We start from the raw sequence: 27,511 nt of genomic DNA, 5'->3' as shown, positions 1-27,511 counted from the left end.
TATTAACATTGTTTTTAAAGGTGTTCTACTTGTAGGGATTAGTGCATTTTACAATAAACAAACAAATCTAATAATTGTGAGATAAACTTTCAATTTAGCTAGTGGCCGGGTAGGGGCAGTTTTGGAGGCCATGGACGACCCGAGACCCTCAGAAGTGATTTGTTGCCCTCTATAAATGTCTGAATGATGGAAAGAATGTTCAGTTCAGAGATGATGGGAGATGTTCAATGGTCATGAACAAGTTTAAATAATTATGGAATAGGTGTATTGTTTAAAAAATGTGTGCATGAAACGTGGCTTTGTTGAGCAGTCAGTAAAGGATTTAAGAGACTGCTAGCTGCAACAGTGAAGAATTGATTAAAGGCCATCGATTTTAAATTTAGTCCGATCCTTGATTGGGAGCCATTAAACGTCTTTCACAACTGATAATATGTGACTGAATTTCCTCATTATGTCTGCAAAAGGATAGCTTTGAATAGAATCAGAGGTGATTAGGGTGGCCAGCCATAATAGCATTGCCACTATGAAGAATTATTATAATTAGGGCATGGCCAGCAAATAAACTATCCATAGTGATCCACTTTGTGGTCAGTTCAAGAAGGCCATATTTAATGTGTCATTTTTTTAGCTGCAGATTTAAGGCAACAAACACCTTCTTCTTGGCTTGGTCTTTGTTGAAAAGCCTGCCTTAATATGCATCTTCTAGCCATCAACTTCTTAGGGGCCATGTTTGCATGCTTCCATGAGATAAGGCAAATAAGGGCTTTTCGTAGAAAGCAGATGATCAGAGGACAAGGTCTGTTGGAGTATACAGCAGAGGAGCAAAATCAGTAAGACCGTATCATAGGTGTCCTCTCGATCTCCAGTGGTGGTATGAAAGACAGGAAAGTGATGTGGGGCATATTGTTCAAGAGGATCATCTTAGCATTATCACTTTCTAGAGTCTCAGGTACGTGAAAAACAGATGTTGTAGCGACAGAACCAGTATTTGAGATCAGTCAATTTACGGTTGAGGAACTGGATGCCCAATTCCAGTGATTCCAGGTGCCCCAATCGACCTCCCACGATGCCTAGCCATAGTACTACTGTTCGCACTCAGACCTCTGTGAGAGGATTTATAGAAAGATATCATGGCAGGTGCCAGGCTCAGCAGTATGAACAGAGACAGAAGAAAAAACTGTACAGATAATAAGAAAACAGTGAGGCCTGTCCATGCCAGGAAGGAAGTAGCCAGTGCAACTCCATGTCAGACTGCCATTAGAGGAGTGGGTGACTTGCTCCAGCTCTGGAAGCAAGGTGTCCACCACTAGAATTAAATCATACCATGACCATGTTCTCTAGTGTGATGGCCTTCAAGATATGACGAGAGCAGCAAAGGACTGGACTGAGTTTCAACCCCGGGCAGTGGAACTGATTATTGGAGAGCGTGCCCAAAATCTCACAGTCCCTGAAAGGGGCCAGGGCACAGCTTTAGGCCAGGGCCCAGACAGTGGTGAGGGCCACTTGTGTGAATGACCATGCAAATGGTGGGGGAAGTGCTCTTTCTGTGACATAATGCTGAGATATCTGATTTGTAGCAAGGTCCTGATAGCAGGGCAGCTCAGTGGGGGGTGAAGTCAAATCCCCAGGGCCCCATCTAAAACTGCCGCAGGTGGCTCACTTCTAGTAGTCAGTGGTGTCTATGGGCATAGTCCCTCTGCGTGCGTGCGTCTTGCAGGGCAATGCCGGGTGTCCTTAGTGGGCTGTAGAGGTGTTGGCCTGGCAGTTACAGTCTACGGTAGATGAGGTTCTATGTGGGTGCTGGAAATGAGTGGAAATCACAGGAGACAACTCTTTCAGCGTCATAAAACATGGTCAGGCGTGGGAAGGTTTACAGTACACTCCGGCACTTTAAAGCCTTGGGGACCAGCAGTTTTTGAGGAGGTTGTCGGAGTCTAAGGTGCTGCTCAATGCGGGCCTAAATGTCCACTTGTCATGATCCTGATGAGGGTTGAAGCCCTGCTGTGTCGATGTACTTTGGAGAGCAGCAGAGATGGCCTGGAATGGACTGTGGGAGTGTCGGTCCTGCCGTTCACTGTTGGTAGTAAGTGGATTTCCCTGATGGGAGCTGATAGCAGACAGGTATTCTAAGGAGTCAGCTAACTCCATCCTTATGTCAGAAAGCAGGACCACGCATCAGCACTGTAAAAGTAAAAATTATGCTTTTTTGTTGTTTTTACATAAGTTAACATTTGTGGCACCATTTTGTGTACGGGCACCATTTTGAAACATGATCAAAACTAATTCTCTGCCATTTCTGAGTAATGGCCTTCTCTAGGTTGTGTTTTTTCGGAGATGAGTTCTGCCACACTAATGAATGCCTTGTTCTTATTAGGTCATACCTTTCCTTTAGATGTAAGCCCACTCCCACGTGTCTAGTGGCAGGCACAGGCAGGATGGCCTTGACTGATAGATAATGTGTGCCCGGCTTCAGATCCAAAACTTACTCCTTTGTAATTTACTGTCCAACTGCAGTATTCTGGAAAATTCCATGGTGGGTGTGTTTACATTGATTCTGTAATGTACATAATGTATCGTTATACTTGCTGAAGTCAGACTCTCTCTGCAGAACTCTTAGGGACTGGGAAAACAGGGCTCCGCTCTGAACGAACTTTGAATAAACTAATATTGGTTTGTATTCTCTACTGTCTGACCGACTCTTCATTTCATAAAAGGCAGCGAGGTGGTCGTGAGTGACCCGAATCAGGCCACTTCCTTCAGTTGAGGCCCGAATAGGGACACCTTTGGCTGAGTGGCCCTTCCACGGACGGGAGGGAGATTGAGGCTATCATTGGGTCGGATGGACCAATCAGGGATCTCTACACGAGGAGTTTCTGATACTCGCAGCTGCCCCTTCTACTGCCCAGCCGGTGCCTTGCCCAGTGGTCATCCTGACTAGAGTCCTGAATGGCAAAATCCTGACTGTTTGGTCTGAAGAGTCAGCAGTGGAAAATAGATTTGTTTTGACCTGCATATGTCAGGTGAGTTTTTTTGGTTCTTTGTGGATATGGTACCTTTTTGGTTTGTATTTGGTAAGGTCTAAGGACCATTTTGGGGACAAAATCAATTGCAATTGTTTTGCTAGACATAGAATAGTGAATTTGTTTTCTTTTGAGAATGCCTAGTTTAAGTAAATTGTTTGCCTTGTGCTGTCGTTGTCTCTCTACTGATGCTCGATTGGAAGAAAGTCAGCAGGCGCCTCCATAAGGCACTCAGAATTTTGATATGTATGTGAAGCATGGTCTTGGCCTATAATGCTTAGTACATTATGGCACAAATATACGAGGAACAATGCCAAATTGCAGTGGCCGTTGATGGGCACTTTCGATGAACAAAAGATTGAGTATTTACAAGAACATTTGTTTAAGAAAAGAAGTAGGAAGTCTATGTTTGATTATCTCAGAATGTAACAAAAGGCAGCTAAGCAGAGGCAAATGAAAGCAGAGATAGAGGCCCGGAAAGGGAGAATACATGCGTTGACTCAGAAGGCTGTAGCATATGACTGGAAAAAGCAGGAGAAAGGATATGAAAATAGAAGGTTTTGATTACATATTGACAAATCATATGTTGATCAGGAGGAAGATGATACTTTTGTGGAAGAATTGTTGGATGTTCCACCCCCGCCTCCATATGCCCCGCAGTGAACATATCCTACTGTTCTGTTGCCCTCACAGCTGCCTTTCACAGTTGCATCTACTGTCTTTGTCCCTGTGTCCACTGTTGTTATGTCAATGGCTGTGGCTGTGGCTCCTCCTCTTTCTTCTGTTTCTTTGCCGTCTGTGGCAACTGTGAGTGTTAGTACTCCTGTTGCACCTATTGTTTCAGCATCCCTTTTGCCAACTCTTTCCCCTGAGACACAACCACCAGCAACAATAATGCCTGGTACTACTGTTGCCTCTCCCACTGTGGTTTTCCATCCTCCAACATTAGTAAGTAGTGGAACGACAATGTGTGGATTTGAGGTTAGGGATTGGACAAAGTTTAGGGAATGAATGGGACTGTTAGTGAGGTCTGACGTGGAAGATGAAGAGAAACAGGTAATAGCCAATCAGGCTGTCCAGTGGGCCCGTAATCCTGTTTATAATGTGGAGGATGTCTCGGCGAATATGAGAGATTTTGAGCCTTTTATACAGCAGCATGCCCTTAAACATATGTCAGCTACGTTGATTGGCCTTTGGCAGCAGTACTTTGGAGTTGAGGTGCCACAGATTTTATAAGATATTAGAGACCGAGTGTATATTAGAAAATTGGGGCCAGAACAAGCTTTTGCTGATGTTATGACAACCATCGCCTACAGGGCGAGACTGCATGAGAAAAGCCCCAAGCTGGTATCCCAGTTTCTGATGAGAGAGTGTTACTCGAGTGGCAGTGGCCGCCCGATTTCAAGAACAATGAGTTTATACTCTGTGGAAAAGTAGTGAGGTTTTATCTCTTAAAACTCATTTGCCTGACCGTAGAAAAAATCCTACCGCTTATTATAAAGAGTAGACTGAAGCTGCTTCTTCGACGGTAATTACTCTTGCTGATATTGGAATGTTTTTTGGTCTTCTTGTTCCGGTTAATATTTGGAGGCAGGTCCATACTCAAGATCATGTTCCAGAGCTGGGTGGTACATGGGATAAAATTAAGGCATGGGACTAGGAAAGAAAGCCAGGTCATAAGCCTTGGGCAGAGATGCTTGTTTTGCCAGGCCGCATCATTACATTCATGCATTCTTTTATTCCACTGAGAAAAGTGGACTGGGATAAATTGTCAGCTTGTCGACAGAAGAAAGAGAAGAGTGTGTCCGATATTTTAACTCGATTTGAAGGTATATTTTTAGATTGTAGTGGACAGGATTAGTCTATTGAGGGAAGTGTTTGGTTGTTTGTTAACAGATTTGTTTCCAACTTGCTTCCTGAAATTGCAACTCGATTTCAAGCTTCTGAGAGTACCGGGTCCACCTCCTCTCCCTCTGTTATTTTGAATATGGCACAATATTATGAGCATAGGGATAATGAGGAAAAGGAGAGGCCAAAGAAGAGGCATAAGGATTTAAAGACAAAGGTGTTGTTGCAGCAGGCTTTTAGAGGGAATGGGAGAGGACACGGTGGTGCTGCTCGACTGCTTCCATGCACTAGTAGGCAGCCAACAACTACAACCTTGGGTCCACATCAGTGTGTGTATTGTAAGGAGGAGGGACATTGGCATAGCGAGTGTCCTGTGTTTTTGCAGAAGGTGGCAGGCCCTAGAGGATGAGGTTCTCGTGGTCAGGGCCATGGAGCTGGTGGGGCTGATAGGACACAGAGTGCTGCAGCCTCACAGGGTCATTGTGATAGTAATTATTGTGATGACGCTCAAGATGGACAGTACTATCATGATGATTATGATGTGGATGAAGTGACAGGAATTTTGTATAGCTAGGACAGCCAGGGGCAGAGTGAGAGACCAGTTCAGATACCTAGAGACCAGCATGGTCCTCATGTAACAGCAGAATTGCAAGGTTCAACTAAGGAGTTTTTTTGTGGACACAGGTGCTACAAAGAGTTATGTTTCTCAAAATATGGTCCCTGGGCAGCTTTGTCTGGCCATAATAATGTGTTGGTTGGATTCTCTTGTGTACCGGTTGTAACTCCCAGTTCAAAAACTCTTGCATTGTCTTTTAGTCCTTTCACTGAGGATTCGCCATTTTTGCTGACATCTAATGGTGGTGAGAATTTGATGTGTTTGGATTTGTTGAAATATTGCATGCCACAATGTATTGTTCTCCGGCAGGTGTCTATATGACAATGGGTCCAGATGTAGCACATGCTAAGCAGTACGTGTCCAAAGATGCACCCCTTTCTGTTGAATTTAAAGATGTGCCACCCTTTCTGTGTGCGACAGGTAACACAGACGTGGGATTGTTGCAGATATCGTCGATTTCAATACAGTTTAGGGATGGTGCTATTTTGCCTTTTATCACTCAGTACAAAATACCGCAGGCAGGAGAGCGAGCTTTACCGCAGATTTTACAGGATTTGATTAGGAAGGGAGTGGTTGAGGAGACAACTGCTAATATTTGTAATAGCCCTATTCTTCTGATTCTTAAAAGGGTGCCCTCAGGTTCTTCTAATGACCATGAAGATGTTTATCGCGTTGTGATTGATTTGCGTGAAGTTAATAAAATAGTGGTCCCTCAGTTTCCAGTGGTTCCTGTCATTGATTTGAAAAACACATTCTTCAGTATTCCTGTTCATCCAGATAGCAGGTACTTGCTTGGGTTTACCCCAGCTGGTAGAAGTTTTCGATTCTGTCGAGCTCCTCAGTGCTATGCAGAAATTCTGAGTATTTATAGTTAAACATTAAAGAGCCAATTGGATTCCCTTTCGCTTCCTGCAGGTACTGTATTGGTGCAGTATGTTGATGACTTGCTCATCGCTTCTGACACAGAACAAGATTGCAAAAAACAGTACGGTTAAATTGTTGTTGCATTTGGCCCAACATGTCCATAAGGTGTCTCTTTCTAAATTCCAATATTGTCGACAGGAGGTCACCTACCTACACTACCTACTGTCGAAGGAGGGTAGGAGTTTGACCCCGGAGCGCATCAGTACCATTGTTAAAATGCTCGTTCCACAAAACCAGAAGGATGTGCGTGCCATTATAGGTATCACTTCTTAATGACGGCAGTGGAAACCTAGCTACTTGCTAATATTCAAACCCCTGCTTGCTCTATTATTAAAAAAACGTATATGAGCCCCTGCCTTGGATGCCTGAATGTCAGCAGTCTTTTGAGCAATTGAAAACTGCTCTTTGTTCGGCTTCAGTACTTGGCATCCCAGACTACACTAAACCGTTTGTGTTGTACATCCATGAGATAGCTGGTTGTACATTTTCTGTTTTAACACAAACGTTTGGAGATAAGTAATGGCTGTGTGCTTATTTCTCTGCTGTACTTGACCCTGTCGCACAAGCTCTCCGGAGCTGTCCAAGAGCGATCTCGGCTGTGGCCGTCTCAATAAGACAATTGGCTGGACTCAAAGTTGACACTGACCTCACAGTTATGGTACCCCGAGCTGTGGATACACTTTTGAATAAGACCAAGACACAGCACCTCAGCAGTGCACGTCTGACAAGTTATGAATTGACGTTGTTTGCAAAACACATTACGATTAAAAGATGTGCCACTCTGAACCCAGCCACGTTACTGCCCCTCCCTTCTTAGGGTGATGAGATTGCAGGGAAGACCATACCAGCTATGCCAGAGAGGCCCTGACACGATATCCAACCCGGTGAATATATCTTAGTCCAAAGTTTTCAGGGGACGAAGAGTTTGGAGCTGTGTTTGAAGGGGCCACTTCAGGTCTTGTTGGCAACCTGCCCCGCCGTTAAAGTTTCTGACCGTAAAAACTGGATTCATGCTTCTCATTGTAGGAGGCTTCCCCTGCCGTTACCCTATGATCAGTGGGTAAAGGAGGGGGTAGCTGACCAGGAGTTTGAGCAGATTCCTTGTTTTGTTCCATTCAGCGACTCTATCCTCACATGGACGCAAACTGACAAGGAGAATCATGACAACCCGGAACGAAGCTGTCCCACCAGAGATAAGAGCTATTTATGACCCCCTTTTCCCTGATCCCTTTTTGCCTGAAGTCACCAGGTACAATCTGCAACCTCGGCTGAGGAATAGTACACAAAAGGAGAAGTCAGATTGGACAGGGATGGACTGTGCAAGTTAGGTTGTACATTGCTTTAATACCAACAGAGCTAATTTAGGGTGATGCGAGATTTGTGCACTGTTTGAACATTGGACAGGATAGAACAAACGTACTCCCTTGGGTGTACATTATCCTGATTGGTGTGGGATACATCAAGATTTTAGGACAGAGCAAGCTCCAGCACCGGTGCTCAAGAGCGCCAACGTTTGATGAAAAATAGAAGCTTGTACCATTGAGGCTCTGACGGACACTGGGACCTTGACCACTTCTCTTGCTGGCAATTTACCCCCTTGATTTATCATTCGCCATGCACCCCTTTGGCAGAATGGTTGCCGATAAAGAGCAGCCAGTAATTCCCCCTGTTTATGTATGAAAATGTTGGTCTACTAAGCAAAAGGTGCTCCGTGCTGTTGTTGTGTTGCTGCTGTTGTTGATTTTAGGTGGGGTGTCTTGGGTTTTGAAATGTGATCAGAATTCACCATCATGTACTACACACAAGATTGTCTCTCAAATTTATAGAAAAAGGCCAGTCCAGAGCAATGTATTTCTAGAAACACATAAGAAATTCTTTGATGAAGGAACAGCTTGTACCCTACTGAATCTGTTACAAGTTTATGGATACAATGTCTTTAGTTAAAAAGAAGGATCAGAGTACAGTGAGAATGAACACCAGATATGCTCCTGTAGAATATCAAGGTCCACTTTATGCACACCCAGGGTTTTATTTCCTGTCCAATGGTACTCAAACAAATGTCCATAATGGTACAGAGGATGTTGCTTTAGGAATGGTGCTTCCTCTTGGTGTGCCCCGTAAGTATAGTAAGCCAAATATAAGATGGGTTAAAAGAACACTGACCAAGGAATTTAGCGATGTTGTAACAGACCTTGAGGTTAATAACTATAGCAATGGTATTCCCTTTGGGTATATTTGTTCCTCCATTATTACCTTTGGTGACACCGCTATGGCCAGGGGAGAAAGGGTTACAGGATATTTTGGATGTAAGCTGCAGATACTATCTAATTCCACAGTGGCAGCTCTGCGTGACATCACCACCCAATTAGAAAGCATGCAGATATATTCCGAGGAAACCAGATATGCTGTAGCTAAGAGATGTGGTGTGTGCTTGGTAGTGGGAGACAAGTGTGTAGTCGGCATCACTAATATGGAAAAGAATATTACACAACATATTTTAGACATCTTGGAAAATGTTAAAGGAATGGAGAGCAGAAATTGGAATTTGGTCCCTCTTTGGTGGACGGGGTTGGATCCTTGAAAGGGTGATCTACTTTATTGTAATTCTGATTGCTTGCTGCATTCTGGTGCAGTGTCTCCCCTTATGTTGCTCTTATTGCACCACCCTTCTCGCCTCTAAGAGAACATAGATCCATGATACCAATGCAACAATTATGATCCAAAAAGAAGTGAATGATCTTAAGCAGATAGACAAGGGTATTTTTGAGAATCCTTCCCTCCTTACTGATCTCTCCCTGAAGCTGAAGATATGGAATGCTCCTAAATCAATTTATCATGATTTATTGAATGATATATCTTTTGTAATTACATAGAATTGCTTAGCTCATGGTAAAAGGAGGACCTGTTAGAATAAAAATTATGCTTTCATATTGTTTTTACATAAGTTAGCATTTGCGGCGCCATTTTGTGTACAGGCTCCATTTTGTATCTATGATCAAAACTAATTCTCTGCCATTTCCAAGAAACAGCCTTCTCTAGGTTATGTTTTTTCGGCGCTGAGTTCTGCCACACTAATGAATGCCTTGATCTTATTAGCGCATACCTTTCCAATAGATGTACGCCCTCTCCTGCTTGTCTAGTGGCAGGCACAGGCATGATGGCCTTGACTGATAGATAATGTGTGCTCGGCTTCAGAACTGAAACTTACTCCTTTGTAATTTACTGTCCAGCTGCAGTTTTCTGGAAAATTCCATGGTGGGCGTGTTTTCATTGATTCTGAAATGTATATAATGTATTGTTATACTTGTTGAAGTCAGACTCTCTCTGCAGCACTCTTAATGACTGGGCAGACAGGGCTTCGCTCTGAGCGAACTTTGAATAAAATAATATTGGTTTGTATTCTCTACTGTCTGACCGACTCTTCATTTCGTAGAAGGCAGAGAGAAGGTCGTGGGTGACCCGAGTGACCCGAATCTGGCCACTTTCTTCAGCGCTTCAAGGCCTCTGGACCAGCAGCAGTTGGAGAGCCCTGGTGGTAAGCATTATTATAATTAATCAGCATTTGTAGAGCGCAGACCTACCCTCGGGCATCCCAGCGCTAGCAACTGAACAGAGAAACCGGTGGAGTTATTGGGCTGATTGTTGAAATAACCAGGTTTGTAAGAAGTTTGTGAAATGGCAAGATATGGGGTTCGACGCGAAGGTGTGGGGGTAGTGTGTTCCAGAGTTTTGCCACATTATAGGAAATGGATCTTCCTCCACATTTTATCCTCCTGATTTTGGAGACAACTGCAAGGTTGAGATTAGCCGATTGCAGGTCCTTCTTAGGGCGATAGGGGGTGATGAGGAATCTGTTGATGGCTAGGCCAGTTCCCTACATGATCTCATGTGCAATGCAAAGAGCCTTAAAGTTTACTCTTTCTGGGATTGGCAGCTAGTGTAGGGTCTTTAGGGCTGGCTTGGCTGACGGGGTATTTGAAATCCCGATCAGCATCCTAGCGACACAATTCTGAGCAACTTGAAGCTTCCTTAATGTTGCTTTGGGAGGCCCTAAGTAGATGGAATTGCCATAGTTCAGTCGCGATAGGACCAAGGCCTGAATCATGATTCTTTTTGCAGCCATTGGAAGGAGATAGAGGACTTTTCAAAGTAGTCTGAGTGTGTCGAAGCAGGCCCCAGTCACCCTCACTGCTTGGTGGTCAAACTTGAGAGAACTTGGGCCACATCTGTTTAAGATCCTTGCTGGAGTGGTTCCCTAGGAGCATGAGTTCTGTTTTTCCTCCGTTAAGTTTGAGACAGGAGTGCTCCATCCAAGAGGCCACTTTCTCTAGACATGATTCAAAGTTGGAGGGGAAGTTACGGGGACCATTGGGAGTAATGACCAGCTGCGTGTCATCTGCATAGGTGACAATTTGGATCCCCTGAGGCGGGATGATATCAGCGAGTGGCCTCATATACACATTAAATAATGTGGGGCTCAACTAGGAACCCTGCAGGACTCCACAGCTGAGCGCTAGTCGCCTAGATGTTGAGTCCCCTGAAAAGACCTGAAAGGTTCTGTTGTCCAGGTATGATTGTATCCAGGTGATCGCCTCACCTTCGATCCCTAGCCTCCTCAGTCTCTCTACGAAGATGGTAAAGTTGACTGTGTCAAAGGTTGAGCTTAAGTCAAGGAGGATAATGGCAACTGCTCGTCCTTGATCCAGGATTCGCTTAGAGTATTCGACCACAGCAAGGAGAGCCGTTTCGGTCCGTCTTTATGACGGAACCCATTCTGGCTGGAATGCAGGAGGTCATGGGTTTCTAGGAAGTCAGAGAGAGTAGCGTTCACATGTTTTTCTAGGATTTTTACGATCGCCGGCAGCAGCGAGATTGGGTGATAATTACCTAAAATATGTGGGTCTAGGTTGGGTTTTTTCAGTAAGGCCCTGACCACGGCGTGCTTCCATGGACAGGGGACTGATCCCATGGAAATGGACAGATTTACAATTTCAAAAATGGTAGGGAGGATCACATTTTCTGCTTCATGTAGGATGTGTGGGGGGCTGGATCTAGAACGGATCCTGATTTTATTTGGGAGAAAATCTCTGACAAATTATTCAGATACAGAAATGGGAATTCCTTAAGCACGTATTCTGGATGAAATGTGGGCTTGTCGATTGATAGAAGGTCACTAGGGCGGGGAGAGCTAGGGAATGCAGTATAAAGCTTTCCATTTTTTCCCTGCAAGAAATCTGCCGGTGCGTCACAACGTTCTGGAGACTAGTTCAGATTTGGAAGCTCTAAGAGGTCCTTCGCGGTGCAAAACATTTCCCTGGGAGTGTTAGCGGCTGGGGTAATGATACCTTCGTAGTAGCTGGCCTGCGCTACTTTTATTTCCTTTTGGGAGCGTTTTATGGATTCTCTTTATTTTAGTTTGCTCAGGTCAAGATTGTCTTACTCCATTCCCTCTCCAGTCTTTTGCATGTCTGTTTAAGTGCTCTCAGCTTGGGGGAGTACCATGGTGTATTTTTCTCTCTAGTTTTATGCCTGAATTTAACTGGGGCAACCGTATCAAATGAGGCCTCAATCCAGTGATTACAATTCTCTGAAGCAGGGGTGAGATTTAAGTTGGCTTTAGGATTGAGGTTGCCAAGAGCTACGATCAAGGATTCTACTGGAAGTTTAGCCCAAGGGCGTACTTTCATGTTAGTGGCTTTGATGCCCCGGGGGTGGCAATAAAGGGCTTATGTAGAAGGGGATCAGGAAATGATTCGACCAGGGAATGCAAACAGGATCGCCCCCAACAGTTTGGTGTTGTTACTAAAGATATGGTCTAGTGTATGGCCTTTCTTGTGTGTGGGACCTGTGACTTTTTGGGTAAATTGAATAGCTAGAAGGTCCTGAGTGAGCTTCGATGCATCCGCCCAGCTGAGATCATCAAAATGTAGGTTGAAGTCGCCCATGAGTGTGATATTGGGGGACCTGCCCACTAACATAGCTGCCACCTCAGGAAGGGATTTAAGAAATTAACCGCACCCTCCTGGGCTGCAGTAGATGAGAACTCCAGCAAAGGAGTGATTGGTAGACAGTGAGATGTTAAAAACAAGACTTTCGCAGTCCATAATGATATTAGATTCAACCCTGCATCAAGTCTTTATTTATTATTGCAAAGCCTCCGCCTTTCTTCTTATCGTGGTCATTCCGCTGAATAGTGAAGCCTTTGGGCAGAGTTTGTACCAGATTGGTTCAGATTCATCATGTCACCAAGTGTCCGTCAAAAATAGTGCATCGGGATCATCATCTTCCAGGAGCATTTTAGTCTCCAGTGAGTGTTTTGGTAGGGATCTGCAGTTGAGGAGGAACATTTTAGATGTGTGGTGGTGTTGGACCTGAGTGCACCCGGGCTCCTTGATAAGTGGGGACATCGTATGGTGACAGATCTCCTTATTAGGTTTCTGTAGCCTTAAAAATTGTTGGCGTGAGTAGGCAGTTCTACCGATGTATGAAGGGGCATGGGTTCTGGCCCCTGGTACCAGCTGGGCACGGACGCATGCAGACGGGCTCGCCTTAGGCGTGCCCTTCAGCGCGCCAGTGGCGCACCTGCTGAGCACGTCCGCTGTGCGTCCGCTCTGCCATGAAGCTTATGAGGTGGGAGACCCGGAAACTCATTCTGGGCTCCACCAACGGCCCGCCTATACTGCCTCCACTCAAAAGGAAAACCGTGGTGGAACGGGGATCGAGCGGGGACAAGCGTTATTCAGGCTCCAGGTAGGTGCAAAGTGGCAAAACATGTGCAAATAGCAGTTAAAACAAAGTTAGGTAAAATACTATTTTAAAAGAGACACTGCTCAATTAATATGGAAATAAGTACTGATCAATCTGTCTAGCCGCTGCCAGTCCATGCTGCCATGCGGCTTATGAAGTGGGAGACCCGGAAGCTAGTTCTAGGCTCCGCCTACGGCCCTCTTATGCTCCCTCCAATCAAACGGAAAACTGTGTTGGAATGGGGAGCGAGCGGGGACAAGCGTTATCAAGGCTCAGGTAGGTGTAAATTGGCAAAACATGTGCAAATAGCAGTTAAAACAAAGTTAGGTAAAATACGCTTTCAAAAGAGACACAGCTCAGTTAATAAGGAAATAAGTACCGGATCAATCTATCCAGCATCAGACATGGGGTTGGAAACATGCTTTACCACTGATTCTGATGTGGACTCTGAGTACACCAAATACAGAAACACACTCCCGCAGTCCATTCCAGGCACCCTCTACTGCCATCCAAAGTACATCCACGCAGCAGGGCTACAACCCTCATCTTTTTTATTCATTTATTTAAGAGTTTTATATAGCGCTGGCCAGACCCGAAGATATCGGAGCGCTTTACAGCATTAGTATTGAGTAAATCACACATTATAACAGTGGTATACACAATGATTCATGGCGCATCACATAATATCATTGTAATGAGCACATAGCCTTATGGCGAGACTAGTTCAAGGAGGGGGAAATAGTGGAGGGAGTCGGGAGGAGGGTGAGGTAGAAGTCTTAAAGTCAGCGTGTCTGTGAGCTGCTGTGGGCAAGTTTCTGCGGTTGGGCAGTAGCAATCCATTTGGGGGAGATTGGTTAAGGAATAGGTCTTTGAGCTGCCTTTTGAATTTTAAAAATGAGGGGGTAGTCCTGATGTGTACTGGGATGGAGTTCCAGATTTTGGGCGCGTTTCCTGAGAAGGATCGAGATGCAGTTTTTTATTTGCAAGTTTTCGGAGGGATGAGGAGAAGAGTGTTCGTACTCCTGAGGCTCCTTGTCTGATCGGCCTTCTTAAGTTTGGAGGCCAGGTAGGTGGGTTTCCCTGTGTGCAGAGCTCAGTGAGTGAGGTAGGCAGTTCTGAAGTTGGCACGCATTTCGATTGGGAGCCATTTTAGCTCTTTGAGTGCAGGCCAGATGTGGTCATATTTCTTTACTGTGGTGACCATTCTAGCTGCTGCGTTCAGAGTTAATCTGAGGGAAGCTAGGTGAGATTTTGCTGGTCATGTGAGGGTTGCATTCCGGTAGTCCAGTCTGGACAACACCAGGGATTGAGTGGCTTGTTTGAGGTCGTTAGTAGGGATGAAGGGTTTTATTTTGTTGAGTAGTTCAAGGTTGAGGGAGGTGCTCTTTGTGGTGTACTTGATGTGTTTGACCATGTCTAATTTTGGGTCCAGCGTGATTCCCACCGATTTTATGGACTCGTCCAGCGTGAGATTGTAGTTGAGAGCATCTATAGCTTTTAGCCATTGTGTGATTTGTGGGTTTTCCACCTTGTTGGAAATGAGGAGGATTTCCGTCTTGTCCTGGTTAAGTGTCAGGTGGTTGAGTGATAGCCAGTGTTGGACTTCTCTTAGAGTGCCGTTCAGTCTCTGGATGTCATCAATGGAGGAGGTTTTGAGATAGATCTGGGTATCGTCAACACAGAGGTGGAAAGGAATGCTGGATTTTTTAAGTATGGTCGTGAGGGCTTCCATACAGATGTTGAAAAGTTGCGGGGAGAGAACTGATCCTTGAGGGACACCCCTGTTAACAGGGAGTAGGTCAGAAGAGAAGTTTTTGATTTTTATTCTTTGGGTGCCGTTCTGTAGAAAAGAGGTGAACATTTGTAAGACCACCTCTTCCGCTCCTACCCTTTTTTAAGTACCTTAATGAGTAGTTTGAAGTCAACCACATTGAAGGCTGCTGATAGGTACAGGAGTATGAGTAGGCTGCATTGGTCCATATCGAGTAACTTGTGTATATCGTCTATGACATTTAGGATCGCTGTCTCTGTGCTGCAGCCTTTTCTGAAACCCGACTGGTGAGGGTCTAGAAGGTCGGTGCTGTCCAAATGTTGAGTAAGTTAGAGGAGAACATATCTTTCCAGGATTTTAGCTAGGAGAGGGAGGTTGGAGAAGAGTCTGAAGTTATTCAGATCATTTGTGTCAGAGTCCGTATTTTTTAGTAAAGGCGTGACTTGCCCGATTTTGAGACAATCAGGCATGACTCCGGTTCTCAAGGAGCTGGTCCAGAGCAGGGCTATCGTGAGTTTGAGCATTATGGCCAGTTGGGTAGGTATGGGATCCAAGATGTTTGATGAGGTTTTGGAGCTGGACATCATTTTGATGACATCTGCTTCAGAGATGGGATTGAAAGATTTCCAGTAGTTTCGGGGTGTTAGGGTGCGATATCTTCTGTCCTTGGGGGCTTTACTGTAGGGGAGACTGCAGTGATCATGCAGGGAGAGTTCAATCTTGGTGATTTTATCGTTAAAGAAATTGGCAAAGTTATCACACAGGTCTTTGGAGGCCTGAACTGATGATGAAGGGAGCTTGGAAGTTTGTTGCCTAATGAGATTGAAGAGTGCTTTGGGCCTGTTTTTTGCGTTGCCTAGAGCATTACAAAAGAAGGAAGTTTTTTCTTTCTCGATAATCATAATTCTCATCGGGATCATGACAAGTGAACATCTGCACTGCTTCAGCACAATGCAAGAATGGTTCATACAGTTCAGTGTTTGTATCTTGTTAATTTCATAGGTTTGCTTCCTTCTAATAAATATTTCAGCACATATATTCTGTACAAGAATAGCAAAGGTTCAATAAATATTTAAAATGCCCCTTTTGTGTAGTTTTGGTACATCTGCCTGAGAACGCATAAGTGATTTTAGATCTGTTGCCATGATTTCCTTGGTAAGCCACGGTTGTCATGTTCTAAGTTGGCCCAGATCGCTGGTTACCCTTCAAAGTCTAGGGGAACTGGCTGTGGCACTGTGAGCTAGGAACAACCTCGGAAAGACATATCCTGAGGGCATGCACAGAATCAGTCTGGCAGCATCCCAAAGTTTATGTTGTCCAACAAATGCACAGCACTCACCTGGAATAGGAAGAAACAGTACGCCAAATCCATCAGAGGGGTTTGACCACAGAGGAGACAAAGTAGGAGTCTCCAATGTTGTCAATCTATGGTCTAATTTAATGTGCTGGGTAAACCTTAATGTTAGCCCTGTATGTTTTGCTAGAAAGTAGGGTGAGTCATTGGAAACTCCTTTTCCACATTTTCTGTGAAATGGTCTCACCATGAGATAATCTTAGGGGCAAATTTATCAAGGTTTTGAGTCTTCCTTGTGCCATGCAACGGGACACAAGGGCAATGCTCAACCTCAATGAAATTTATCAAGCCACGCAAGGCCACATTGACTGACCCTGAGTGGCTTGATTAATCTAGAATTATGAAAGACAGCGAAAATCACTGCCTTGCTCTACTGCATGGAGGTGTTCCATGGGTGGACTGTTTATGTTTCCATGCATCCACCCTTGGATTATGACATATTCTCAGATGTTCAATATTGGTAGCATAGGGAATGTGTCACAATTGTATGCCTCCCTACCAGAGACGCAAGAAGTTAGCAATATTTTTACTTTTCCTTGTTGTTTCCTGTGTGCTATATTCTGATCACACTTTGAAAAATTAAAATGTCTCTGAGGACTGTATAGGGCAGGAAAGTGTACCTTCCTACACAAAAACTATCCTGTTTGGAACACAGGCACCCTTACAATATGACGTAACGGTGCTTGCATTGGTACTAGCCGTAAAAAGGTGTGTCAGTGCAACAAACTGACATGAATGCACCGTATAATGGCAAATAAGGCGCATTCCTGCCCATTCCCTTTCACAAAAGGTGTCTTGCTGCATTGAACTGTGTGAAAGTTTGATAAATCTGGCCTCTAGGGCAGCAGTTCTTAACTTTTGACTTGTGTGGACCCCGCTGAATCATTACTGGAATCCGGGGACCCAACTGAGTCATTATTGAAAGCCTGAAATCCCCTGCCTAATTAATAACAGTTTTGAACCTCAAATCATAGCATAAAAAAATAAAAATAAACATATATACATGCAACAAACGTTCAAATAGAGATTTTCTTTAATTCACCGTCAAATATAGAAATGGATTTCAAATTTTCAATGTTGCTTATTTATTTTTATATACTTTATGAATTTAGATGGATTCATTTTAATATACTTTTGTAAAACAATCACAGATCCCCTAATTAGGGCTCTCTAACTACTGCTCCAGATCATAATTACCAGTACATCCTTTTGTAAGGCATTGAGTCAGATTTCTGTCAGCATAACCCTCAAACACAAACTCGAATCTTACATAGAATGATAGATACAGTTCAAAAAAATGTTGGGCAAAAATTAATGTGCATGTGAATTTGGCATATAAATCAGCAAGTTAAGATTATTTGCATCTCCTTTTACCTCAGTGGACTCCTTAAGGAGAGATAAGAATTTAGTCTTAATGATTAACTAAACAAAATTCTTAAAAGCAATTGCCAAAGAAAGCACACTTTATTGAAAAGGATTCAGCTTTGACTTAAATACTTGTGAAGAATTAGTAGGATCCTTCAGACAAAAAATGTTAATTCGCTGACAGGGTGAGCTGCAGAGTTATAGACAATAATGACCGAAATATATTTCCAAATCATAGCACATTTTAAAAAGCACAATCAGAATACATGGCTGAATTCTGGTCATATATTAAAAAATGTGGTGAAGTTCAACAAAGGGTTATAATGATAAGTAAAGGGTGAATGGTTTGAGCATTATGGAAAATGAATGCAAATAATTAACTTTATATTTTATAAATAAATGCATTGGAGATAGATTTACTATTATTGACCTGGATCTGGAAATATTATTTAAACAAACAGAACTTCATGGTCTCTGTGGACACCTGTGATGAAGTAAAATACAAGTGAACTCTCACTGAGATGGTGGTAACCATCACACATAGGGTGAAAAACTTCCTTTACTCCTGAATCTGAGGTCCTGTTTTTCTATCTGGAAACTCTTTTTCCACCTTTTGGGTGAAATGTTCGATGAGTGAGAGAATCCTAGCATTTTGGCCTCTACAACATAATTACCAGCACCTCATTTTGGAAGTCATTGAGTCAGATTCATGTCAGCTGAACACAGAAACACTTATTAGATCTTAGATAGAATGCAAAATACAGTACTCTACTTAATGGGAGAAAAATAATGCACATGTGAAATTGGCATATACATCAGCAAGGTAAGATAATAACAGTTTCTCTTACCTCGCTTGTGCCCTGAAACAGATATAAGAACATGGAGTTATTAAGTAAACCATATTTTCATAAGGAATTGCCATACAAAACACATATTATCGAAAAGGATTCCACTTCAACTTACAATCATAAAATGTGCAATTGTGAGAATTAACTTAAATAGATATGAACAAGCAGTGTGATCCTTAAAAAAATGGCAATTCAGTAACGGTATACTGAAGAGATATAGGCAATCATGATTGAAATATATTTCCAAATAATGCTACACTTTAAAAACCACCATCGGAATACTGGTATTTAATCCTGATCATATAAAAACAAAAACATGTGGTGAAACAAGGGTTGCAATGGTAATTCAAGGGTGAATGGTTTTAGAATTTGGAAAATGAATGCAAATAATTAAATTTATATATTTATATGTAAAGGTAATAGAGGTACAGTTGCTATTAGCGACCTAGTGGAAATGCTATTTCAACAAACAGAACTCCATGGTCTCTGTGGACATCTGAGATGCAGTAAAATACTAGTGAACTCTCACTTGAATGGTGGTAAGCATCATACATATTGGCATATTTACACAGAAATGACTCAGGGCTGCAAGCAATTTAGCAGTGCCATGCTGTATTTACAAGATGCAAGGATGCGCCATATGGAAAATATATGAGCCCCTAGCTCTACTGGAGTGTCACTTTTTCTGATGCTCTAGTGGCGCTGTGTACTGGCCCATATTTACAAGGCCAAGCAAAGCCATCCTGAGCGACTGTTATTGGCCTTGTAAATATGGCCCCTTTTCACACTTCCCTTTGCGTGAAAGGGGCGTGCAATAAGTGTTGCTCTGGGCATTCGACCCCAAAAGCAATTGCTTTTTGATATTGCTCCAGATTTACAATTAACTTTAAATCTGGGAGAGTGCCAAAAACTAAAGCCATTGAAAAGCAGGCGTTAGAGTGGCACAAGAAATACTTTTATTTTTCCACTTCTTTTGCTATTTCTATGTATGCTGCTTTTCACAGCACATATAAAAGGAGCAAATCGCCTTTAATGAATCATTATGTGCAGGAAGGTTGACGAACTTCGATTTTCGATCACGATCGAATAGACCCGCCATTTTGTGACCCGCCGCCATTTTGTGTAGCCATCACTCAGGCAGCACGGCGAACGAAGTCTATTCTGCATTTCCCGTAGCTTGATGTCGAAATACGTCCTCGGCCTTTATTTGTGAAGCTGGTGTTTGGACTAGCCGAGTACACTAATCCTTGTCTGGCTTTCCTAATCCCTGTTTCGCCTATCTGTAGGCTCACACTATTCTTTCCCAATCATATCTTATCGACTGGCCTTCACTGTCTCCTGCTAGCATTCATGACTGTCCTCTAATACACACAAACGTATCTCGCCACCTGCAAGTTAGTTGTAATCTGTTAATGAATTAGTTTGGGGGTGGGATGACAAACGCAGTTGGAGGAGAGGTCTCTTCGAGTCATCTGATATTTCTATTTTTCGAACCTTTTCTACTGGCTCCGCTTTGTTTTCCACTTACCCTATTGGCTCTTTTCTTCTATGCTTGGGGCGTATGTCTTGTTAATAATCATGTATTGTATGCTATTTAATCTGATGCGCCACAGAGTGAAGTGGCAGTCTCCTAAGAACCTACTTTGTGTACTTCTAGGATAACTGTACTAGCTGCAGCTAAATAAATCCAATCTTCTAACGCCGACAGAGTGTCCCGTGTCTCTGTGTAGCGAAGCAGGTGAACCCCGGAGACAGAGGGCGTACCCTGCGCCGCCAGGTCCAAAAGGTTCTGGTTCTTCAATTGGCGCCCATACTGGGGCGGCTTCAGTGGTACCGGTTCTGCTCGAAGGTCGTGAGGAACCTCGCAAGAAAATTCCGGAGGGTTCGCGAACCACGCTAAGCGACCCCTGTATGTCGAAAGTGGTCCGAAGGTCTTTTGCAGCGCGGTTACTTCTTCCTGACGGCTACTGGCGACCTCTGCCCTGACTGCCACCCTGCTTTGGCCCATTCCTTTGGTGATGTATGGTAAAGCGAGACGATAGACGGGCCTCTGTTGGTAGAAGAAGACGTCCTTAGTTAAGTTAAGTATTTTCGTGGGTCACGCCCACAATTTTGGTTCTTTGTTTGATGTCCTTAGGTATCTTAGATTTAATCATTGCAAAGACTAAAGCCGAGGGTAAGTGCATTTGTACTGCGTAAACTGAGTTTTACTCCCTTGAAGTTTGTGAACAGTCCAGAGACATTGCGAAATGCCTGGTCTGACTAAGTTTGCAAGAATTTGTTGTCTTGGTTGTAATAGGGACTCCCGACTTGAGGACTCTTGTCCGATTCCTTTGGTTGGAACTCCCACATATGAGCTCTATTCGAAACATGGTATCGGCCCCATTTCCTTTAACGAGACATGGACTCGATACACGAAGAAAGATGGTGTTCTTAAATGGCCAGAAAATGGTAATTTTGACCCTGATGTGCTAGATAATTTGGAAGCAGTTCTGTTCAAAAGAAAAGCCCGGCCGGCAATGTTTGACTCTTTCCGCCTTTGGCGTAAGGAAGCCAAACAAAAAGAAATTAAACAATCAAAACGAGATAGGAAAGCACAGGGTATGACAATTATACAGGCTGCCCAACAGTTCAAGAATGATGAAATTGACAATGCGACTGAAATTTCAGAAAGACAACATCGTATGGCGATAGATAAATGCTATCCGGTGTTGCCTGTTTCTCCTTCTGATAATAAGAAAGATATAGAAGAAGATCCCCTAATGTCCCATTTATTGAGGTTGCCTCCGCCCTATGCGCAAAATGCCAATGTACCTCAGCCGTTACAGCCTGCTCAGCTGCTAGTGGAACCTCCGCCGGTTCCGGCTCTTCAGCATTTGCCTCCTCCAGTATTACCGCCCTTGCCGGTTTTACCATTAGTCTCAACTTCTTTGCCTTCATCTCCTGATCTTAGCTCTCCTTTGCCTTCTGCTCCTCCTGTAATTTCTAGTTCTTCTCCTGTTAGTTCTCCTAATACTCTGTCTCCAGTTCTGATGTCCAATTCACCGTCTTTTGCTCGAAGACAATCTCGCAGTCATTTTACAGATTTTGAGGAATGAGAGAAGCTAGATTCTCTTGCACAAAGATGGATCAAGCAGGGTCCACAATATAGTGTGTCTGATATTATGCCTACCTTTTTGCAATGGAATGCGGCTACGCAAAGGTATGTTTTTAATGCAATGTGCGATATTCTCATTAAAGAATGGGAAGATGTGAGTTCGAGTCCGTTCTCACAAAATTTGTTAGATGTTCAAGCCGATTTTGAAAAAGGACTTATTGTAGGTTTTAAAGTCGAGGAAGCTGTAAGGACACTCATCTCTTATAGAACCTTATTGTTCTCTCAGATTTTTCTGATCTGTCGGTTAAACTGACGTCGAAAAATTATCCTATGAGGGAGGTTCCTCCAGTATGGAAGGAGGAAGTTGCGGCTGTAGGTGCTAATCCACCTATTCCAGCTCATTTTCAACGCATATGGGTACATGTGCCATGGAAGAGATCTGAAGTTTTGGCCCTTAAGCAGACTTTACCAGATCCTCGTAAGAACCCTGCAGGTTATTACAAAGAATTATCGCAGACATTCGATGCTTGTATTATGAATCTAGCAGATATTGATATGCTAATGGGTAATGTAGTCCCACAGACAATATGGGCTAAAATTCGTAGAGAGGATCACGCACAGGAACTGGGTGCTACTTGGGATGTTATAGCTGATACAGATAGAGATCAAGTGGGTGGCGCAAAGCCTGACGCTTTGATCTCAGAGCTTCCTGGTAGAATCATTACGTTGATGAAAACTATGATGCCTGCATTGAGAGTGAATTGGGATAAGCTAGCAGCATGCAAACAAAAGAAAGATGAAAGTGTCTCTGATTTCTTTACTCGTTTCGAAGAGACATTTATCGATCACAGTGGTCAGGACATGGCTACCAAGGGTGGACAGCGATTATTCGTGGACAAATTTGTATTCAATTTGCTTCCCGAGCTGTCACACAAATTAAAGGATTCAGAAAGTTCTTGGGCTGTTTCTTTTTCTGCTCATATATTGGCTACTGCACAATATTATGAGAATAGGGCTAAAGAAGAAAAAGAAAAGCAAGAGAAAAAGACGAAAGATTTAAAAACGAAGGTTCTCTTGCCGCAAGCTTATCCTCCACGTTATGTTCAGCCCCAGACTCAGCAGCCACTGCAGTTTCAGAGATTGTATCAGAAACCTGAGACATACATTCCGCGACCTTTGTTAGGTCCTAATCAATGTGCCTATTGTAGGGAGGAAGGTCATTTTAAGAGCAGTTGTCCAGTTTTATTGCAGCGCAATGGAGCGTTATCTGCTCCACGAGGTCGTTCTGGCCTATAGTCAGCAAACAGAGGTAGAGGTCGAGGTATGTTAACTCAAGAACAGCGTGCTCTTCCTTCTCCCAATTCTATGAACTACTTTGATCAGCAGAATGTGAGATCTACTCAGTATTATAATGAAGACCATTATGTTGAAGGCAAGAATGAGAGTCTTCATGCTAACTAGGACAGCCATGGACAAAGTAAGGGAGTTGTGCCAATCCCAGTAGATCAAAATGGTCCTTATGTCAACGTCACTACAATGGGTGTATCAGAGCCATTTCTTCTAGATACTGGAGCAATGAGAAGTTCTACTATTCATTCTAAACTCCCTGGGGCACCTTTGTCTGGCTTAACAAATGTTTCTGTAGGATTTTCTGGCGCCCCTGTTCGCAATCCAGTTTCTTGTCCTTTGCCTATTTCAGTTGGTCCTTATGATTTGGAAGCTTCACTTCTGTTGACGAATGGTTGTGGTGAGAATTTGTTGGGTCTAGACCTATTGAAAAGAATGCATGCTACAATATATTGTTCTCCTTCAGGCGTACATCTTACTCTAGGTCAGAAGTTGATCTCCCCAATGTATCTGTCTAAAGATCAGTTTCCTCCTGAGTTGCTTTCTCTTCCAACAGCACTTTGGGCCACGGATCCAAACGATGTGGGTTGTCTTGAGATACCACCTTATGTTGTCACTCTCAAGCTTAATGTTGAACTACCACGTATCCCACAATATAGAATCTCTGCTGAAGGTGAAAAAGCGCTTTTGGAAATCATTCATGACTTAATTCGGAAGGGTGTGGTTGAAGAAATGAGAGGTAACACATGCAATAGTCCTATTCTTCCTGTTCTTAAACGCACTGATCCTTCTCAGCCTCCTGTGTACCGGTTTGTGATTGATCTGCGAGAAGTAAACAAAATTGTGATTCCACAATTTCCTGTTGTTCCAGATATCACTGCCTTGTTGACTATGATACCTTCCACAGCGACTTGGTTTTCTGTTATTGATCCAAAGAATGCCTTCTTCAGTATTCCCATTGCAGAAGAGAGTAGGGACATTTTTGGTTTCTCCCTTGGAGGCCGAAGCTTCCGATTTAAGCGCGCACCCCAAGGATACTGTGAAAGTCCCTCCATTTACAGCCAAGCTTTGAAATGTCATTTGGATACTTTTCACTTGCCGTCTGGTCCTGCTCTTATCCAATATATGGACGACTTGTAAGTCGCCGCTGACTCAGAAGATATCTGCAAAGATGTCACTGTTGCACTGCTACACCACTTATTTAAGCTGAATCACAAGGTTTCACCCTCCAAACTGCAATATGTTTGTTGAGAGGTTACCTACTTGGGTCATCTCCTATCAAAGGAGGGACGACGATTGACACCAGAATGAATTCAGGCGATTGCGCGAATGTCTGTACCATCCACACAAAGGGAAGTACGTGCCTTTCAGGGTATCACTTCTTATTGTAGACAGTGGATCCCTAACTTCTCTTTGATTGCCAAACCTTTGCTGGCACTCACTTTAAAAGATACGCCTCAGCCCCTTCCTTGGACAGATGAGTGCCAAAGGAGTTTCACTGATTTACACACTGCTCTGTGTTCTGCTCCTGTACTGGGTACCCCAGATTACACTAAGCCTTTTACGCTGTATGTTCACGAGAGAGAAGGTTGTGCATTATCAGTCTTGACACAACAATTTGGAGATAGACAGGGGCCATGTGCCTATTTTTCGGCTACATTAGATCCCGTAGCTAAAGCATTGCCCAGTTGTCTCAAAGCCACAGCAGCCGCAGCAATTTCTATCCAACAGTCTGATGGAATGGTGTTAGATAACACTCTCATTGTCATGGTGCCACATGCAGTGGATACCTTACTAAACAGAACAAAGACACAGCATCTTACGTCTAACTGGTTACGAATTGACGCTGTTGGCTAGTCACATACACATCAAATGATGTAATACCTTGAATCCAGCTACTTTGTTGCCCCTTCCAAATGAGGAGAGTGTTAAGGATCAGCATGATTGTTTCTTCCATACTGAGGAAGAGACGAAAGGGAGAATTGACTTGAGAGACACACCGCTAGAGAATCCGGATGGGACCCTATGGGTAGATGGTTCTTGTTTCAAGATGCCTAATGGAGATACGATTTCAGCTTATGCTGTAACTACCTTACATACGATTGTGGAAACTGCACGCATTAGACACAATTCAGCGCAAGCAGCAGAGTTAATACCACTGACGAGAGCTTGCGTATTATCAAAAGGGAAAAGAGTGAACGTGTACACTGACAGTCAATATGCCTTTGGTGTCGCGTTCAATTTTGGGCGTCTCTGGAGAGAGAGGGATTTCTTAACTTCACATGGCACTAAGATACAGCATGGCCAGTTAGTGACTAATCTCCTTGAGTCACTTGCTTTACCCATCCAAATAGCGATAGTGAAGTGTAGTGCACACAAGAAGATTACGGATGATGTTGGACAGGGAAATGCATTTGCTGATGAAACAGCAAAGAAAACAGCGAGGGATTCAACGAGTCGAATGTATATGGCAAGTCCTGCGAATTGGGTCAGGGAGAGAGGAATGTGTGAGAATACAGTGGAAAGCGTGAAAACGATACAGAAAGAGGCTTCAGAAAGAGAGTTGAGCAAGTGGAGAGAAAGTACGGGAATGTTAGATGAGATGGGTTGTTGGGTAAAATTATCCGAATATCAACGTTGGTTGTTACCAGATGCTTATGTACTCCCAGTGGTTACTATGGCTCATGGTCCAGCTCACTTAAGCACAAAAGGCATTTGTAAACTTTTAGCCCCAGTTTTGCAAAATGAGAACATCCCAAAATGTGCAGACAACGTAGTAAAGCATTGTATTGTTTGTCTGATGTATAATCCAGGAAAGGGAACCCCCACTCCAGCAGGTCACTTTGCTCCTCCGACATACCCATTTGAAGTGTTGCAAATCGATTACATTCACATGGATCGATGCAACAACCTCAAATATGTTTTGGTGGTAGTATGTGCCTTTTCAAGATGGATAGAAGCATACCCTTTGAAAGATAACACAGCTTTATCCACAGCTAAAATCCTTCTAAAAGAGTTCTTTCCCAGGTTTGGATTGTCGCGCATTGTCTGGAGTGAAAATGGGAGCGAATTTGTTGGCCAAGTCATGCAGAAAGTTTGTGCAGGTCTTGGAATCAAGCAAAAGTTCCACGCGGCAAATCATCCTCAGTCAGCGGGTCTAGTAGAATGTCACAATGGTACCTTGAAGTTGAAATTAGCGAAGATTCAAGCAAGTACGGGACTTAATTGGCCTGATGCTTTACCGTTAGCTCTGCTATCCACCAGAACTGCAGTGCACTCTCGTCTGGGACTTAGCCCTTACGAAGTGGTGTTTGGCCGTCCGGCCAACGTATGGGGAATACCTCGTCCTAAAAAGTTTTCCGACTTGCCCTATCCAATGTTGATTGACTATCTGCATGACCTTACAACTAAATTGCATGTCCTTCATCGACAGGTTCAGAGCGCTTTGCCGGAGGCTTTCACAGATCCAGGTCATTCCATCCGACCAGGTGACTGGGTCTGTACCCGAAACTTTCAGAAGAAGAAGAATTTGGAACCCAGATGGCGGGAGCCCCGAATGGTCCTACTAACGACAAGGACAGCAGTTAAAGTTGAAGGAAAGAAAAATTCGATTCACGGTGTGCATTGCAAGAAAGTACCCTTGCCTTTGCCTTTTGATCAGTGGGTTCGTAGAGGGGTTGGTGACTGTGAAGGCGAAACAGTTCCACGATTTGTACCCTTTAGCGATGCACACCTGAATGGGACATTGTCTGAAAAAGAGGACGACGACATTTTACAGGAAGCAATTCCATCGCATTGTCGCTTGAATACGACTGAACCAAGAACATTGTTTCGAGACCAGAGTGTTCTAGGGAAGGAACGTTATCACCTCAGGCCCAGACAAAAGAACAATTAAAACTTTCTTCTCCCTTGTGTAGTGTTCTGTTTAGGTTGCAGGGTCATGGTAGGAGTCTAGGTCATGACCTGAGTAGTGACAATAGGTCTGCAGGATTTTCAGTGTCATAGGACGGTAGAGCATCGTGACTTCAGTGATCGAGGACGATTGCCGTGAGCATCCACTAGTGAAAATGGAAACTACACCAAGTAATAAAGAGAGAAGAAATGAAATGAAGAAAGCATCTTGTAAAATAATGTACAGTCGTTACAGTATAACTCTGTGTTTTAATATCATTATGTATTGCTTTGGCGACTATTGGTTGGATAGTTTATGTTTTGCAGCCAAGAAATACCTCCCCTTCTTCCTCTTTGCCTTCTTCTACTATCTCTCCACACCTCTTTCACGCTTTCCCTTCACATGAACTTGTCAGAAGAACTGAGTATTACAACAATCCTTTTGTCCAACTATTGAACCAGCATCAATTAGTGGTTAACACAACTGATTGTTGGGTATGTGGTCTTATGCCACATGCTACTGAGAAAGGAATACCATATGTAGTTCTTCCTTTCTCTTATGAGGGTTCTGCTTGGGCATTCTTTGTCATTTTTTCAAATGCATATCAAAGCAAATTTAGACGGTCCGTTGCTTCACAAATTAATTATCCGGATTTTAGTCATAGTTCCTTGATTAAGGGTAT

Source organism: Triturus cristatus, chromosome 8 (genome assembly GCF_964204655.1).
Source record: "Triturus cristatus chromosome 8, aTriCri1.1, whole genome shotgun sequence".
Classification (NCBI taxonomy): Eukaryota; Metazoa; Chordata; class Amphibia; order Caudata; family Salamandridae; genus Triturus; species Triturus cristatus.
The sequence above is the reverse complement of the archived record's forward strand: the minus strand, read 5'-3'. Positions refer to the sequence as shown.